We start from the raw sequence: 17,476 nt of genomic DNA on the forward strand, positions 1-17,476 counted from the left end.
GAGGAGATAATGCACCAGATGAGGGAGTTAATGGTAACTCTGACAATGATGATGATGAAGGGAATGATGACACACAGGCGCGGGAGCAAGGTGAGCCCAGTGCACAGCACGAGGGCCTGGCCACGATGCATTGGGAGGCTACTCAAGCTTTCCATAGACAGCTCCATGAGGAACAAATGGCATACATGCGTGCACAGAGCTCACGACAGGAGGAACATTTCCAGTCGCTTTACTCGGCCGAAAATGAAGATATTCTCCACACAAGGAGAGTAGTGGAGGAGAATGCACGCTTAATTCAGGAGCTTCAGTCTCAATTCGCGAGACAGTTCCAGCAGCCGTCTTTTGGTGATCACTGATGAGTTTCCTTGCCCCGGCATTTGATGATTGAGAAAATGAGTTTCCAGGCACAATGTTACAAAGTTCGAGTCCCATCAAAACATTAGGTTCCCTATGCGTGGTGTTCCACCTTTATTTTCTTTATTTGCTCTTAATTACTTTCATGCTTATTATATTTACTTGCTTTACTTTTTATGCTTTTTCACATTTAGTAGTTTATCTGGATGATATTACTATTTAGCATTTATATCTTTAAGTAGTTGATTTCATGAGTTTTATGCATTTATCTAATTTGCTTTATTTAGTTTTATATATTCTATCAAGTTCTTAATAATTGAATAGTCTCATAATTGCTATTATATATCTTGTTATTATCTTTTGAAAATAGAGCATTAATAACGGAGGCGACCGATGTTGGAAGCTAAAGTGTGGAAAGAGGGATGCATACTTGGTTTAACCTCTTATCCTTTTTCTATTTTATGCCCCGTTTTCAAATTTAAAGTCTGGAAAAATGTTTATATAGTTTTGTATGTGTTTTTCCTAAGCTTGCCATGATTATTTTTATCACTTTAAGGATCATATAGTATACCCTACATCCCAGAGAAAATTTCAAAGTGTGGAAAGGGATTCTTATTTGCATTGTTTATTTAAACCCGTTTTCCTTTACCCTGTGATTCAAGGTAACATCGAGGATGATATTCTTTTTAAAGTGTGGAAAGGACGCACTTTGTGCTTAATGATTATTTGCTTAGAGTCAAAAGTTAGTCTCTTGGGCATGATAAACGGGTGTTTTTGCAAAGTGAAGAGTGAGTTATAATTTGTGTTATCTAGGGAGAATTTTGACTAGATGCCAAAATTTTTTTATTCTTGAAATATCTTTGTGGAAGTTACTTTTCGCACCCATAAGAGTGTTTAGAGCCAAATAAGTTTATATTCTTGCCTGCTTGCATGATGTTCGCCTCTTATTTACGTAGGACCTTAGTCAAGGATCTCTCGAAGTGGGAGTGTGTACTTTTTAATTTGAGAAAGATAATTTTTAGCGAGGCCCGGAATTGAACTAATCTTGGTAGGGCATGGGGCAAAAGGTGAGCCTATTGGTGAGTGATAAGCACCAAGAATGGTACTTAAAAAGGGTCTAAAATGGATTAGAAGTGTAACTTTTTGCCATTCGACCATAACAATTGCGTGCATTTTAGCTTAGATGTGATTAAAATATTCTAACATTAATCCTAGGAAGAGTTTTTAAGTATTTTACAGGTTGGAGAGGGATTAGAGGCTAAAGCAGAGCAAAAGACAAACAGAGCCGCAAAGCTGTATCATCCCACGCAGCCTCACACGCGTGTGGATGGGCGTGGAATCTTTCTAGTAACCATCCACGCCCACCCCCACGCGTGGTGGCATGCGTGGTCGGGCCAAGGGCCATTTTGGGAAATTTGTTCACTTTTGTCACCTATATAAATCCGTTTTTCCCTAATTAACCTAAACACAACAATTTTAGAATAGGATAGATCTGAAAATTGTAGAGGGTTTTCTCCCCTCTTGGGGGAAAACTCCTTTTCTTCTAAGTTAGATTAGATCCAAGGGCAAGGAGGGGAACAAAACTAAGATCTAAAATTATTGGGTGCCTCCTCCTCCCTCCAAGGTATGAAATAATGAGCCTTAAATAGGGGGAACAAAATAGGGGCAAGATCGTCAATTTTCCGCAGCAGATTTTAGGGTTGAGGCAGGGCTCTCGACGCGTCGAAACAGGGGCTCGACGCGTCGAGCCTTGAAGAAGTTTTTCCGCGATCTGTCCACACGCGTGGTGGAGGGCGTGGGGAGCTACTGGAATTATTCCACGCCCCTCCACACGCGTGTGAGGCTGCGTGGGAGGCTCCTGCTTCATGGCTTCTTCATTTTCTGCTCAGTTTTGGCCTTAAGTCCTCTTTTTGGCTGTAAAATAGCTTTAAAACATCTTCCATGCTCTTGTTAGCGGTTTTGGTCGCATCTGAGTCTAAATGCATGAAATCCTTATGAAATGGGTAATAAACTATACAATTCTAGCTCGTAATTGACCCTTAAAATAGACTATTCTTGGTGCTTATCACTTACTCTCCTTGAAGCATATCTCCATGGGTTTTTCTTGTTTAAGATTTTTCTTGAGATATATTGTTATGAAATGACTTATTAGACTTGTAATAGGCCTACATTGCTTCTATACACTAGAAATTCCATGTTTTACCATCTCTTTATGACTAGACCTTGAAATTGTATGATTTGGGCATTCTCTTGTCATCATGAGATTCATGATGATATAGTGAGCATGGTGGGCAAAGTTTGCACCTTTCCTACTCTCTAGGCACTACATTGTTATATCCAACTTGTTATTTGGTCCAATTTTAATAACTTCCATGTTTTATCCATTTTTCAACCTCAAGCTAGTCTTGAGGAAGAAGATGAAGTTGACCATTTGTTGACCTTTTGACTATGAGATGAGTATGGAGTAGAATGAGCTAATCGTTGCATATATATGATAGAATTATTGATAAATACCAAAATGATGTTACATGCAATGAGTTTTTATTATCCCTTCTTTAAAATGTGCAATATTGTTCACATTCATGTTTAAAGTGGAAAATGTTTTTCCTTGTATGGTGCTTTGCTTGTCTATGTTATAGGAAAAATGTCTTCTCCAAACGAACTTGCACAACAAATAGTTCAGAGGCTCTAAAAAGGAAAAGCACCGGAGGAAGAGAACAGCGCAAGGAACACAAACACTACCTACATTGAAGTGCCTACAGGAAACCAAATCCTGCTAATGACACCGACTATGTTAGGTCGATACAGACAGCTGCATAACTTCCCAATTGTGCAGTGGAAGTACGTTGACTTAACAGTTCTGGAAGATTTTGAATGTAAATATGGACTGGAAAGGTTAATCCACGAACCATATTGGAATAATTTGTTGAGCTGGAGGCAAGATACCTTCATTCCCCTGGTCCATGAGTTCATCACAAGTCTGCATGTTGAAGGATTAACCGGAGACCACTACAGCCCGACTATCAAATTTCGGCTTTTCAACCAGGACTATCACTTTTCAGCTAATCGCTTGGGCGCTCTCTTAGGATTTTACGAGGAAGATGATCAGTCAAAGCACTGGTATCGAAGACTAAGACACGATTTTGGAGATAGAGACACCCCAAGAAAATATTGGTCGATGATCGCAAGGCCGGGAGTTGATTGGGTTGGGTCGAGAGTGAGAGTTTCTCACATTATAAGGGAGGACCTAAGAGTCTTGTGGAAGGTAATTGCACACTCATGGGAAGGTAGGCCGGAGACTTATGACCGAGTCTCCAAGACAGAGCTATTCATGCTATGGAGTATGGACACATGCCATTCGGTGAACATGAGCTCAATCTGCAAGAACTTGCTCGTTGCGCAATAGCAAGAGTCAACGAGGGCGATTTTCATAGGCCCATTGGTAACGAGATTGTGTGTCTCTCTAGGTCATCAAATGAAGATACATTGATTTGAACACAGGCTGCAAGGAGCACACATTGTTCCTTTATCTCCCGAGGACGTCGCGAAGCTTAACTTGAGATATTTGGCGCGAACGAGGGAAGATCATGAGATGGCGGGAGACCATTCCGACACGCCGATTACATCTCCGGGATTCACACCCTCGTTGATGTCCTTCCTTTCCCGATCTTCAAATGAGATGTATTCGCCTGTGGACTCGTCAATGTATTCTCCACCACCCCGTGAGCCTGGACCATCCGTACCTTCACCACAAGCCGAGGAGCAGACTTCCAACCATGCAAGCCTCAACATCCCAAGTTGGTTTACCCCAGTTACCGATTGGAGATCCCTCCAGAACTTCCCATATCAACTGCACTTGGAGCAGATGCAGAAATAGGAAGAGATTGCAAGGGATATCAAGGACATCAAGAGAACGTGAAGAGAGGAGGGCACTGGAGAAAAGAAAAAAAGTGATGATGATGATTTGTATTTGATAATTCCAAAACCATGATTGTGGACAATCTTTTTGTTTTTGTTTTGTTTATCTTTTTTGTTATATTCTTGTTTATGTCTTGTTTCGCACGTTTCGTCTAGCCAAAGACGTTAAACGTGGCGCTCGTGGGAGGCAACCCACGAATAAGGAGAAGAAGAGAAGACTCCACCACCATCCAAGAAAACAAATTTTGAAAGGTAGAATCTCAAATTCTTCATTTATTTCTTTATTACCTTTACTCTAACCATGTTTTGAAGGGCAAGTAGATATTGCACAAAATTTTAATAGGGATGCACCTTGTGAGTACTTCATTTATCCCTTTTTGATGCCCTATATGATTTTGATTGCTTTATTTCTTTGTATCACATATGAAGAGTTACATGATACTATTATGACGGATGTGATCTTATTAGAATTGTTTTAGCCCAGTTCACACTTTTAAGTGTGGAAACGGGGCATGTGTAGAACCCTTTGAACATATATCCTAATTCCTCCATTCCTTATGGAAACATCGAGGACGATGTTTACTTTTAAGTGTGGAAAGGGTGTATGCTTCTTGAAATAGTTGATTGACTGAGTGATAGGGCATAGGAACTAGAGGGCGTGTCATTTCCAATGCTATTTAGGAGGACTCCTAACTTTGTGCCAAATTTGAATGTTCTCAATATGCTTTGGAAGTTACACTTTGCACCAATTTGCACAATTTGACCCAAAATTGAAAACTTTTATGTGTGCTTGCATGTTCTTCACCTTGTATTTTGTTTGGGCCTCAGTCAAGGATCTCTCGAAGTGGGAGTGTGAATCCTTTGAGTTTTAGAAAGATAAAAATTGCGAAGCCCGGAAATTGAATTAATCTTAGCAGGACATGGGGCAAAAGGAGAGCCTTAAAGTGAGCTTTGAGTGAAAAATCCCTACTCCCTAGAAAGAGGCATGAGGGGTTGATTTGGAGAAAAGTAAAAAGGCTTCAATATGGCCACTCCCTGAGATAAAATAAGAGGTGAGCCATCTTGCCAGGATACGGGGTAACCATTGCACCGTCTTCGAAAAAGCATGGGGCTCCATGTGAAGTCGGTTATCCCGAAGAGATCCTGGAAGATGAGAAAATTGAGAGGAGGTGAGCCACCCCGCTTGGATTCGGGCACCCATTGCACTGACCTTTGAAAAAGCATGGAGATCCATGTGAAGTCGGGTCGCCCGAAAATGAGATCCAAGGGGTTGAGAAAATAGAGTGATAGCCTAAGCCATGGCGATGAGTGGTCCATGTCCCTGCCCTCACTTATATTGCGTAAATGGGCTTTGGCATTTAGGTTAGAAATTGGTCGAGGGATGCACATCGTTCCCACTAGTCGGATCGGCTGGAGGCCCCTAGAAAATACAAGGTGAAACCCTTTTGTCACTTGCATGCTTGAAAGGTGTGAACAAACTTTTTATGTTATATCCATCTCTTGAGACCTCACTTCCTTAGCATATTTCTTACGTTTGGTTGGCATGAGTTTAGCGGTCGTGGTAGATAGTGTAGGGAATTTCACCTGCTCAACTCCGAACACCCACACATCACTTGATCAATTAATAATGAGGAAAAGAACTATTCTTGGTGCTTACATGATTAGAGTTTAGAAAAGTATGCTTGCTTGAGGACAAGCAAGGTCTAAGTGTGGAAACTTTGATAAGCACCAAGAATGGTACTTAAAAGGGGTCTAAAATGGATTAGAAGTGTAACGTTTTGCCATCCTATCATAACAATTGTGTGCATTTTAGCTCAGATGTGATTAAAATCTTCTAACATCAATCCTAGGAAGAGTTTTTAAGTATTTTACAGGTTGGAGAGGGATTAGAGGCTAAAACAGAGCAAAAGACAAATAGAGCCGCAAAGTAGTATCATCCCACGCAGCCTCACACGCGTGTGGATGGGCGTGGAACCTTTCCAGTAACCATCCACGCCCACCACCACGCGTGGTGGCATGCATGGTCGGGCCAAGGGCCATTTTGGGAAATTTGTTCCCTTTTGTCACCTATATAAATCCCTTTTGCTGTAAACCTAAAAACAACAATTTTAGAATAGGATAGATCTGAAAATTGTATAGGGTTTTCTCCCCTCTTGGGAGAAAATTCCTTTTCTTCTAGGTTAGATTAGATCCAAGGGCAAGGAGGAAGATTGGAAATTCAAGAACAAAGTGTAAAAGATCCTCTTCTTGATGGTGGTAACTATTCTCTCCAATTCTTAATCTAATATTTGTTTCTTTGAGATTTCCTTTATTTTTCTTGTTTCTTTAGCATGTTAGAGTAGATTAAATAGGGGATTGGTGGCCCCAAGGTTAATCTATGTGGATGTTTGATATTATTACTAGTTGAATTGTGAGTTTCTTGATTGTTGGATGATGAACTTGTGTGGATGATGTTCTTCAAGCTTTGTGCCTATTGTGCCACATTAGGTAGCAAATCCAAAGGAAGTGAGTGTGTGCGCGATAGCGGCCACTCACGAGTCTAACTCACCCACATCTCCGCCCTTAGTTCGAAAGGACGAGGTCCGAGAGGAGTGGTAGACAAAGTGTTCGATGAAATGCCCCAACCGAATGAGGATGTGGGAGTCCAAAGTGTGACGCCACTTGGTGAAGTGCCACGAACTCCCTAGTCTATTCCACATCTTTGCTCGCAAATCCAAACAAAGATAGACCACATAGAGAAGCCTAAAGCCCCAATCTCCGCCTTTCCATTTATTTTATACATACCCTATCAACCTTTCTACCTTCTTACAAATGAATCCTACCCCTAGCCATTCCCGTAACTATTATCTTTCAACCTCTCAAATGCCAACACACTAATTCGGTTCCCATTCGCCATCCTTGAGAGACACGACACTCGGGGAGTCTTGACTCTTCGTTTTAACACCTTCCATACCACATTCACCCTCACCATATACCCACACCACGTCAGTGAGCTTAAGAGCGAAAAATCCCTTAATCCCAAAAGAAAAAGGCATGAGGGGTTGCATGGAGAAACAGTAGAAAAGGCAAAAAGGTCAATCATCGAGATAAAAATTGAGGAAAGCTACTTCGCTGGGTTGTGTTCAACCATAGTCTTCGGTAAGCAAAAAGCTATACCTGGAGTCGGTTGTCCACATAAAACGTTCCCAGGAAATGAGAAAATAGAGAAGAGGTGAGCCGCTTCGCTAGGATTCGGGCCCCCATTGCACTGTCTTCGAAAAAGCATGGAGCTCCAGGTGAAATCGGGTCGCTCGATGGAGTTATCCTAGGAAGTGAGAAGAACAGAGGGACCTCCCCAAGCCATTGGCGGTGAGTGGTCCATGCCCCTACCTTCACTTATTTTATCGTTGGGCTTTGGCGTTTAAGACGGAAGGGTTGATTAACTAGTGTACATCAGTCCCACTAGTGGGATTAGCTAGGGGCCCTAATTAAATGAGAGGTGAATCCAAATTGGGATTGCATGCTTGCGCTTGGTGTGAGAAGTGTGTTCCGCTTGTTTTAATTATTTATCTACGAAGGGTTTTTGCCTCCCGGAAATATTCCTTGAGTTCTATGGCATCTAACCAACATTCTTTGTAGATAACACAAAAGATTTCCCCCTCTTTGATAGTCTAAAACATCCATATTTTGATTGACCAAGAGTTCCGTATTGTAGGAGTTGGGATCTTGGAAGCTTATGTGCTTAGAAGTGTATTGTCTTGCTTAAGGGCAAGCAAGAAGTAAAGTGTGGAAACTTGATAAGCTCCAAGACACCTATATATTTGAGTATAAATAGGGGTGTTTTATTGCATTCTTAGCATCCTTATATGATAATCTTGTGAGATTTTGTGCTTTAAAATTCATTAACCACACACAAAGCTACCTTTGGTATAATTTGAGACAATTCAGAGGTCCCGGGAGCCATTCGGAACAAGGAACGAACGAAACGAGCAAACCGAGCAAAACAGGAGCCCCGAAGGACCCGGAAAGGTGCCTACACGCGTGAAGGTGGCGTGGCAGCTTTCCAGTAGCTGTCCAGGCCAGCCTTCACGCGTGTAGGTGGCGTGGACGGAGCACTACGCGGAAATGTTTCTAGGGTGAAATTTCGGAGACTATTTAAGACAACTTGATTGAATTTCAAAGGAGGTCCGACTTTCCCAAGTTCCATTTTCCATTTTCTTCTTCATATCTTAGTTTTTAGGATAGTTTAGTCTTGCAATTTCTCCTTGTAAATGAAGACTTGAAGCTTGGATTGAAGAAACCATTTCATTTACTAGGTGATCTCTATTACAATCTTATCTATTTTTGTTATCTTGTTCTTAGATTGAATTAGCTATTGCTCTTGAATTCTTGATTATGTGTGGCTAGTTTGATCTAGGGTTTGGATTGTGTGAAGATATGTTGCTAGTGTGATGATCTTATTTCTTATATTGGATTCAATTGCTTTGTTTGTTGGAATTCCTATTCTTCTGTATTGATTGTTGTTTTGATGAGATCTTGTATGGATTTGGCCAATCTATTGAGAGATTGAGTTCTTGACTCTATCATGGTTTGATTAGAGTTGAGATTGAAGCTTTGTGGCAATCATAGATCCTATGGACTTCATATTTGAAATAGTAGGAAAGTGTGTAGCTAAGGTGTTTGATTAAATGTCTCTTAGAACTTTGGTTGCTAAAAGGCACTCCTAAGTCTAAGAAGCCCTAGTACACAGAGGTGGAAAAGGACTAAGAAGACACACTCTTGAATAGCCAACATCATTGCTATGTTTATCCTTTGCTTGAGACACACTAGGATGCAACATAGACGAACACGATCCAATCCCTTGTTTTCTTATATTTGTTTGCTTATATTTGTTTTCTTATACCTTTTACCTTCACATGTTACTACCTTATGATTCCTTACACCTCGCAACCACCATTCACCACACTCACCACCCATACTCGATTCCTCACATGACTCGATTGAATGAATGCATTCGCACTTGACACACCTCCACGTCCGTCCTTAGAGACCGACACTCGGGGAGTCATAGACTTTTCGTTTTATTCTTACACTCACATCCACATTATCTTGACACTTCACCCTATGCACGCAAGTGTTGTCAAGTGGCATATAGGGTAGCACCATGCAATGAGATTATGGTGTAGGAAGTTGTGGAGTTGAGTGGGGGTTTATTCCCTCTTTGTTTCCAAATTTTCCTTTCTGTGTGCGACCTTGCCCTAGTCAATGAAACCCTCAAGCTCAATAGATTATATGAGGAGTTCAACTAAATTTAAAAAGAAAAATCAAGTAGCATTGCACACACTTAGATATGCCAATGCACACAGAAACTACAAATTCATAAAACTAATCTACTCCGACAAAAGAAAAAAAATAAGCACACAACAACAAATATCATTGCACACATCTCACCACAAAAATGTGAACGAATTCATATTTAATAATACAAATAAGTCGATGCAAGCTGGAAAATAAATTTAAAAAGAAAAAACAAGTAGCATTGCACATACTTATTGTTGCTAATGCACATAGAAACTACAAATTCGTAAAACTAATCTACTTTGACAAACAATTAAAATGAAAAAAGAGACACATGAGTATGGCAAGAAAACAAGAGTATTGCAAATAGTGGTAAGCTAATAATTGCTGCTATACTAAAATCACATGAAGATTCAATATCATTAAAATTACTGTGATTATCAAAACTGCTTACATTCTACTCTTCAAAATTGTTAAATAAATTAATATATGATGTGCACTCTGATCATTAAACACTATATATTCAAATGGTAACAAATCACACGAGATATGGGGCAGATAGTTAATTTGTTTACCAATACAATCTCAAGGCAGTTTATCAGTTTATCGACATCTACATAGACACACAAGCAGTTAAGTAAGGCTAATTGTACAAATAGTGTAAGCTTATTTATGAAACATGAATATGACTACGGTATGTTCGCTATAGACGAACACATGCGACATTGTAAGTTCACACGACATCATTCATCAAATTTAATCCCAAAAGTAACCAAAATTGACACAAAGTCTCCCAACCCCAACCCCAAACGAACAAAATAACCCTAAACTGGCTAAAATCCCAAAATTCGAACAAACCCATTAGCCCTAGAAACCCCAAATTTGCCCTTCACACCCAAAATCGCGACAACACCCAACCAACCCGCGCCACAACATTGAGCGTACCAACTAACAATATAAGGAACCGACACAATTCACCAACCCAAGAGACAAAGTCCCAATATGAGAATAACAAAAAAGGCAAATCAGGAGAAAAAACCTTGGTCGAAACCTGGACCTGGTGGTCCTCCCCTTTTGACCCGTCCGGCGACCCCCAACAACCATCATTTGCGAGGAACGAAAGCGGCTACAACGCCTCCGAGGCCGTGCGGTTGAATAGATGATATAGATCTGCGTAACAATGAGAACTATAATAGTGAATGATTAAAGAAGAGAGAGAATAAACGTAAAAAACACCATAATTCCCCCCCACCAAAATAAAAACAAAACACCGAAGCTTTAATACCAAAAATAAAATTCAAACAATTAAAACAAATCAAGATCATAGGGTGGAAAAATAAATGCCCAGATTTGTACACACGTTTGTATTATATATATATATATATATATATATATAGAAATCTGTTCAAATGTGGTTGCGCCTTCCCGTGCAGTCGGTGCGGTCCACACCACTCAATATTAGAAAATGCACCACTCAATGTTAGAAAACACACCACAGTGAAAGTACACAAAAACACCATAAAGCACACCACACAACCAAAATAATGCACCATAACTCCGCTGCCCCTAATGGTGCATTTGCTGACACTATGTGATGTATATTTGCATACCTAGTGGTGTGTTTTTGGTGATGTGTACCTAACGGTGCATATTTGTGTGGTGCATTTTCTAACACTGAGTGGAGTATATCTGTATACATAGTGGTGAGGCTGCACTGTTCACACGTTAAGACGCGGTCACACCTGAACATGACTATATATATATGTGTGTATGTGTGTGTGTGTGTGTGTGTGTGCGCGCGCGCGCGCGTATGTGCATGCATGCATGCATGTATGTATTCTTTCCTTCATTTTCTCATCACTGCCTCTTTCATTTTTTATCCTCTCGTCTATCATTTCTCGTCTCCCTCTTGCTCGTCGACGGCGAAGGCTTCAGCAATAGGGGACTTGCCAAACACCACTGCCCTCGTCCCTCTCTCTTGCTTCGATGATAGCCCTGTAGAAATCAGCAACAACTAGACTCCCAATGAAGCATAACTGCAACGACAGACTATGGCTTCTTCGTCGATCAAGAAATCAGCGGCAAAGCTTGGCGACCAACGACAGTAAACTTTAGCAAGCTGTTCTTCTCTTAGTGACCTCTATCCTCGGTGAACTATCCACAGCAACGAGCAATAGATCGATGGGGAAGCAAAGGCGAATTAGGTTTTCTGACGCCGACGGACCTTCCATTTTTGTTGGTGAACAGGGATGAGGTTAATCGACATTGAACAATAGACGAATGGGTAGCTTTGAGCTTGAGTAGCGAGAAACGTATGGAGCTCCAACGACCCCTATTTTTGTAACACCCCCAAATTTAAAACAAGAATAATACATAAAAAGGGAATTTATATGATGAAAACATAGAATTTTAAATGTAGAAGCAAAATAACATTTTGAAATACAAGGGGTGTTACAGCTACGAAAAAGAGTATGTGAGAGCAGTAAGTAAATGAGAGAGAGAGACAGAGAGAAAATTTTTATAGTGATTCTAAGGTGCTGTAATCCTTCTGCTCGACTTTCTTGCTATTTCTAGGAGGAATTTACAATTTTCAATCAGCCAGATACAATATTGAATAACCAAGTGGTAGTTCACCAACTCAGCAGTTCTACAACACAATAGAAATTTGAGTATTGCATATTCACTTAACCTATATAATGATAGCAAATGAATTAAAAGAAAATAGCTGAAATAGAGATTTGAACCCAACATCCTCGCATAGAGTCCCTTGTGTGTCTAATGCTTATGTTATGTAATTCTAGATGACAAACTTGGGAAAATTTTATAAGTGCCAATGTCACTCTCATGATCAATTGGACTATCAACTAGTCCTAAGTCGCATTCTCATGGCAACTTGGCTAGATGAGGCAATTCAACAAACACTTTGTGTGCTTATTTCCTTCAAACTCCATTTTTTCAAAGGTGAGTAAGAAATATGAGAGGTATGTCTATGATGTATCCCTATTCTCATAGGTGAAACACCAATTCCAAATATCTCTTACATAATTTGGCCATAACTATGGAAGATCAGAGTCAATTGAATTTCACCCAATTCATAACCATGTTTGTCCTCATGGAGTGGCTTTAAGGGTAATTAAGTAGTTAGTGAGGGGCTAAGCACGGGTTAATACAGTGTTTGAAAGCAAACCAATAGATATTATTAAAAGATAATAGATGAAAGAGAGATTTGAACCCAACATCCTTGCACAGAGTCCCTTTTGTGTCTAATGTTTAAGTTATGTAATTTTATATGACAATCTTGGGGAAATGGTATAAGTGTCAATGCCACTCTTGTGATCAATTGGACTATCAACTAGTCCCAAGTTCCATTCTCATGGCAACTGATAAGCACCAAGAATAGCACATTTTAGGGGTCATTTAAGGGCAAGAATTGTATAGTTTATCACCCATTTCATAAGGATTTCATGCATTAAGACTCTAATGTGACCAAAACTTCTAACGAGAGTGTGGAAGATGTTTTAAGCTATTTTACAGCTAAATGGAGGACTTAAAGCCGAAACTGAGCAGAGAATGGAGAAAACATGAAGCAGGAGCCTCCCACGCAGCCTCACACGCGTGTGGAGGGGCGTGGAAACATTCCAGTAACTCCCCACGTCTTCCACACGCGTAGCGATAGTCGAAGCCTCAAGGCTCGGCGCGTGGAGAATCTGCCGTAGCAATTTTTCCGAAAATTCCTTGAGGGCTCGTCGAGAGCCCTGATCCAAACCTAAAATTCTGCGGCGGCGAAAATTACTATCTTGCCCCTATTTTATTTCCCCTATATAAAGCTCATTATTTCAGACCTTTGGGCAATTAGTTTTAGATAGAGAGGTAGGGTAGGAGGCACCAAATACTTTAGATCTAGTTTTCCTTTCCAAATTCTTCCCCTTTGGGGAAGAAAACACTCCTTAGAATAGATTTAGTTTAGGATTTGAAGATGAAGATTGTGTAGATTCAAGCTTTCTTAGGTATAAATTCCCTTCTTTTAATATAAAGTTTGATCTTTTATATTCTTGCTTTGTTTCTTTTGCTTTGTTTTAATGTTTATTATGTTAGAGTAGATTAGTTTGGGTGTGTGTGCCCTTGTTGATCTATGGATTGATGATTATAATTTATCTTACGATCTTGTGTATTGTAGGAGTATGATTGATGATTGTATGGATGATGTTGTTCAATCTTTGCTTCTATTTCCGGCCGGGGTAGTTAGTAAACCGAGTGGAAGTGAGAGTGTGCGCGATAACGGCCTCTCACGTGCCCAACTCATCTATATCTCCGCTCTTAATCCGAAAGAATGAGATCCGAGAGGAGTGGTAGGCAAGGTGTTCGATAAAATGTCTCAACCGAATGAGGATTGAGAGTTTGAGTGTAACGCCACTCAATACAAAGACCGTGACTCCCTAGATCAATCCCGAACCCCAATTCCAAGCTACCTACGATGATCAATCCTTTGGCTTAACTTTGGCATGCACCCCTTTCCTTTTACCTTTTGTATTTTTCTATTCCTTTTTACTTTCAAACCTTACACAACCAACCATGAACAAAACCTTCCCCTTTGATTCTTGTAACTCTTACCTTTCAACTTCCTAAATGCCACACATATTCGGTTCCCGTTCGCTATCCTTGAGAGACACGACACTCAGGGAGTCTTGACTCTTCGTTTTACCACCTTCACATACACCTCCCACTAAATTACATCCTTCAAAATGGCGTCGTTGCCGGGGATGGCAAACGGTTCTTGAATTGTGTTGACATCTTTGAAGTAGATTTGTAAGAGTTCTTGAATTTCTTTCTTTTTGTTTATATTGTTTTCTTATTTTTGTTACTTGTTTGAGAAGTGAGCTTATTTGTTGTTGTATATCTTGTGCTCACTTGCAACTACTTTTAGTTGCAAATATTTGTTGTTGGCTAAGCTTTGTGCAGGAATTTTTCTCTATCAAATCATTTGAAGCTTGCCAATAAGTGCTAAAATGAATCCCCATGGTTACCCACACTATGGAGAACAATCCTATACAAATCCTCAACCCCAACCATATCCCTATTACCCCCATTCCACCTATACTTACCCTCCACCAACATATCACTACCCACCTCCATACCCTTACCCATTTCCACACCACTACTTACCTCCTAATCCCATTGAGGGTTTGGTCTTCAACTCTAATATTTTTTTTTAATTAATTAAGGGCGTTTTGAGAAAAATTATTTTTTCTTAAAACGCCATATCCAAAATGTAGTGTTTGCAAAAATTTAAAAAACAATTAATTTGGCGTTTTTACATTACTAGTTTCAACAACGTAACACTCAATAGACAACAGTTTTTAATCGTTGTCTTTTCTGAAAAGACAACGGTTAAAAATCGTTGTCTTTGCGCAGGACTTACAACAAAAACCATTGTCTTTTAAAGAAAAAACAACTGTTAAAACCCGGTGTCTTTGCACGGGACTTACAACAACACCGGCTTCAATAACACTCAATATAGACAACGGTTTTTAACGGTTGTCTTTTCTAAAAAAGAGAATGGTCAAAAACCGTTGTCTATTTGCGTGACTTTCAACAACACCGGCTTCAAGAACACTCAATAGACAACGGTTTTTAATTTTTGTCTTTTCTAGAAAAGACAACGGTTAAAAACCATTGTCTTTTTGCGAGACTTACAACAACACCGGCTTCAACAATAGAAATTTTACCTCATAGGCAACGGTTAAAAACCGTTGTCTATGAGCATTTTTCTTGTAGTGAATTATACACAATATAATATCAATAAAAAACCCAATTTTCACAACAAACCCTATGATAAGCCATGAAATAGCTCATAATTGTGCTTCATTTGTGCTGAGTTTTTTACTGAATGCTAGGTAATTATGGGTAAAATAGGCTTTGTGCATGTGTTTATGGTTGGAGGATGGAAAGTTTGGATCTAGGCATATAGGATCTTGAAAAGAGGATAATTTGGGATGATATCAAAGGCAAAATAGTAAAAAAACGAAGGGTCAAAAGCAGAGCATGGAGTATCGGAGCAATGGAGCGAAGGCGACGTTCAAAAGTGCCCTTGAAAGGGTGGCACAGTTGAGTTCATGCTGTGAACTCCATCGTGATGCCTTGGGCAGCTTTTGGATGATCAGGTGTCACGTTGATGGTCTCGCTGTGACAACTAGTGTGACAACCTAATCATTCGCAAAGTGGCCTAGCTTGTCACGATGAATGTCACACCGTGATCTCCATCGTGACTTGTTAGGCCACTTTGTGGGTTCGGGTGTCACGCTGGTAGTCACGGCGTAACCACCGACGTGACATCCTAGGACTTGAGAGCTCGTTCAAAGGGTCACGATCACCTTCACGCTATGAAGGTCATCGTGACCCTTGGTGATCTGTGAGGCACTGGGCCTGGTCACAATGGGGTTTACGACGTGACCTCCATCATGATCAGACATCCTGTAGGTGGTTATTATGGTGCAGATTCCAAGTATAGATAGATAGGCACGATTACTTTTAGTTATCTTTTTAATTTTTCAGTTCTTCCTCTAGATTTCTCTCACACAAAACCTTCGTAGGCCCTTTCTACATTGTATCCATCATATTTTGAAGATTGAGAGGAAGATTACCACTTGTAATTACAAATTCAACTTCCATTTCTAGATTTACTATGCCAAATTCAATCAAGTTAAGTTCTCTATTTAATATTGTTGCATCTTACTTATCTTGTAGTTTTGGATTCAATATGTATTAGTTCAATTGCTTCAATTGCTTTTTAGTTTGCTATTCCAATTATGAGTAGTTAAGCATATCTAGGGATTAGACTTAAACTTCCTTGTATGGATCCAATACGAATTGAATTGTATAAATTAGGTTTTTTATTGTCAACATGTTGAACTTGTTATGAATTGGGAAAAATTGAATTGACTATTCCATAGTTATGGACAAATTATGCAAGACATATTTGGAATTGGTGTTTCACCTATGGGAATAGGGCTACACCATAGTCATACCTCTCATATTTCTTACTTCCCTCTAAGAAAAGGGAGTTTGAAGGAAATAGGCACAAAAAAAGTTTATTGAATTGCCTCATCTAGCCAAGTTGCAGAAGGATGTAATTTAGTGGGAGGTGTATGTGAAAGTGGTAAAACGAAGAGTCAAGACTCCCCGAGTGTCGTGTCTCTCAAGGATGACGAATGGGAACCGAATATGTGTGGCATTTAGGAAGTTGAAAGGTAAGAGTTACAAGAATCAAAGGAGAAGGTTTTGTTCGTGGTTGGTTGTGTAAGGTTTGAAAGTAAAAAGGAATAGAAAAATACAAAAGGTAAAAGGAAAGGGGTGCATGCCAAAGTTAAGCCAAATGATTGATCATCATAGGTAGCTTGGAATTGGGTTTCGGGATTGATCTAGGGAGTCACGGTCTTTGTATTGAGTGGCGTTACACTCAAATTCTCAATCCTCACTCGGTTGAGGCATTTTATCGAACAACTTGCCTACCACTCCTCTCGGATCTCATCCTTTCGGATTAAGAGCGGAGATATAGATGAGTTGGGCTCGTGAGAGGTCGCTATCGTGCACACTCTCACTTCCACTCGGTTTACTAACTACCCCGGCCGGAAATAGAAGCAAAGATTGAACAACATCATCCATACAATCATCAATCATACTCCCACAATACACAAGATCATAAGATAAATTATAATCATCAATCCATAGATCAACAAGGGCACACACACCCAAAGTAATCTACTCTAACATAATAAACATTAAAACAAAGCAAAAGAAACAAAGCAAGAATATAAAAGATCAAACTTTATATTAAAAGAAGAGAATTTATACCTAAGAAAGCTTGAATCTACACAATCTTCATCTTCAAATCCTAAACTAAATCTATTCTAAGGAGTGTTTTCTTCCC

This window comes from Ipomoea triloba, chromosome 5, assembly GCF_003576645.1.
Source record: "Ipomoea triloba cultivar NCNSP0323 chromosome 5, ASM357664v1".
Taxonomy (NCBI): domain Eukaryota; kingdom Viridiplantae; phylum Streptophyta; class Magnoliopsida; order Solanales; family Convolvulaceae; genus Ipomoea; species Ipomoea triloba.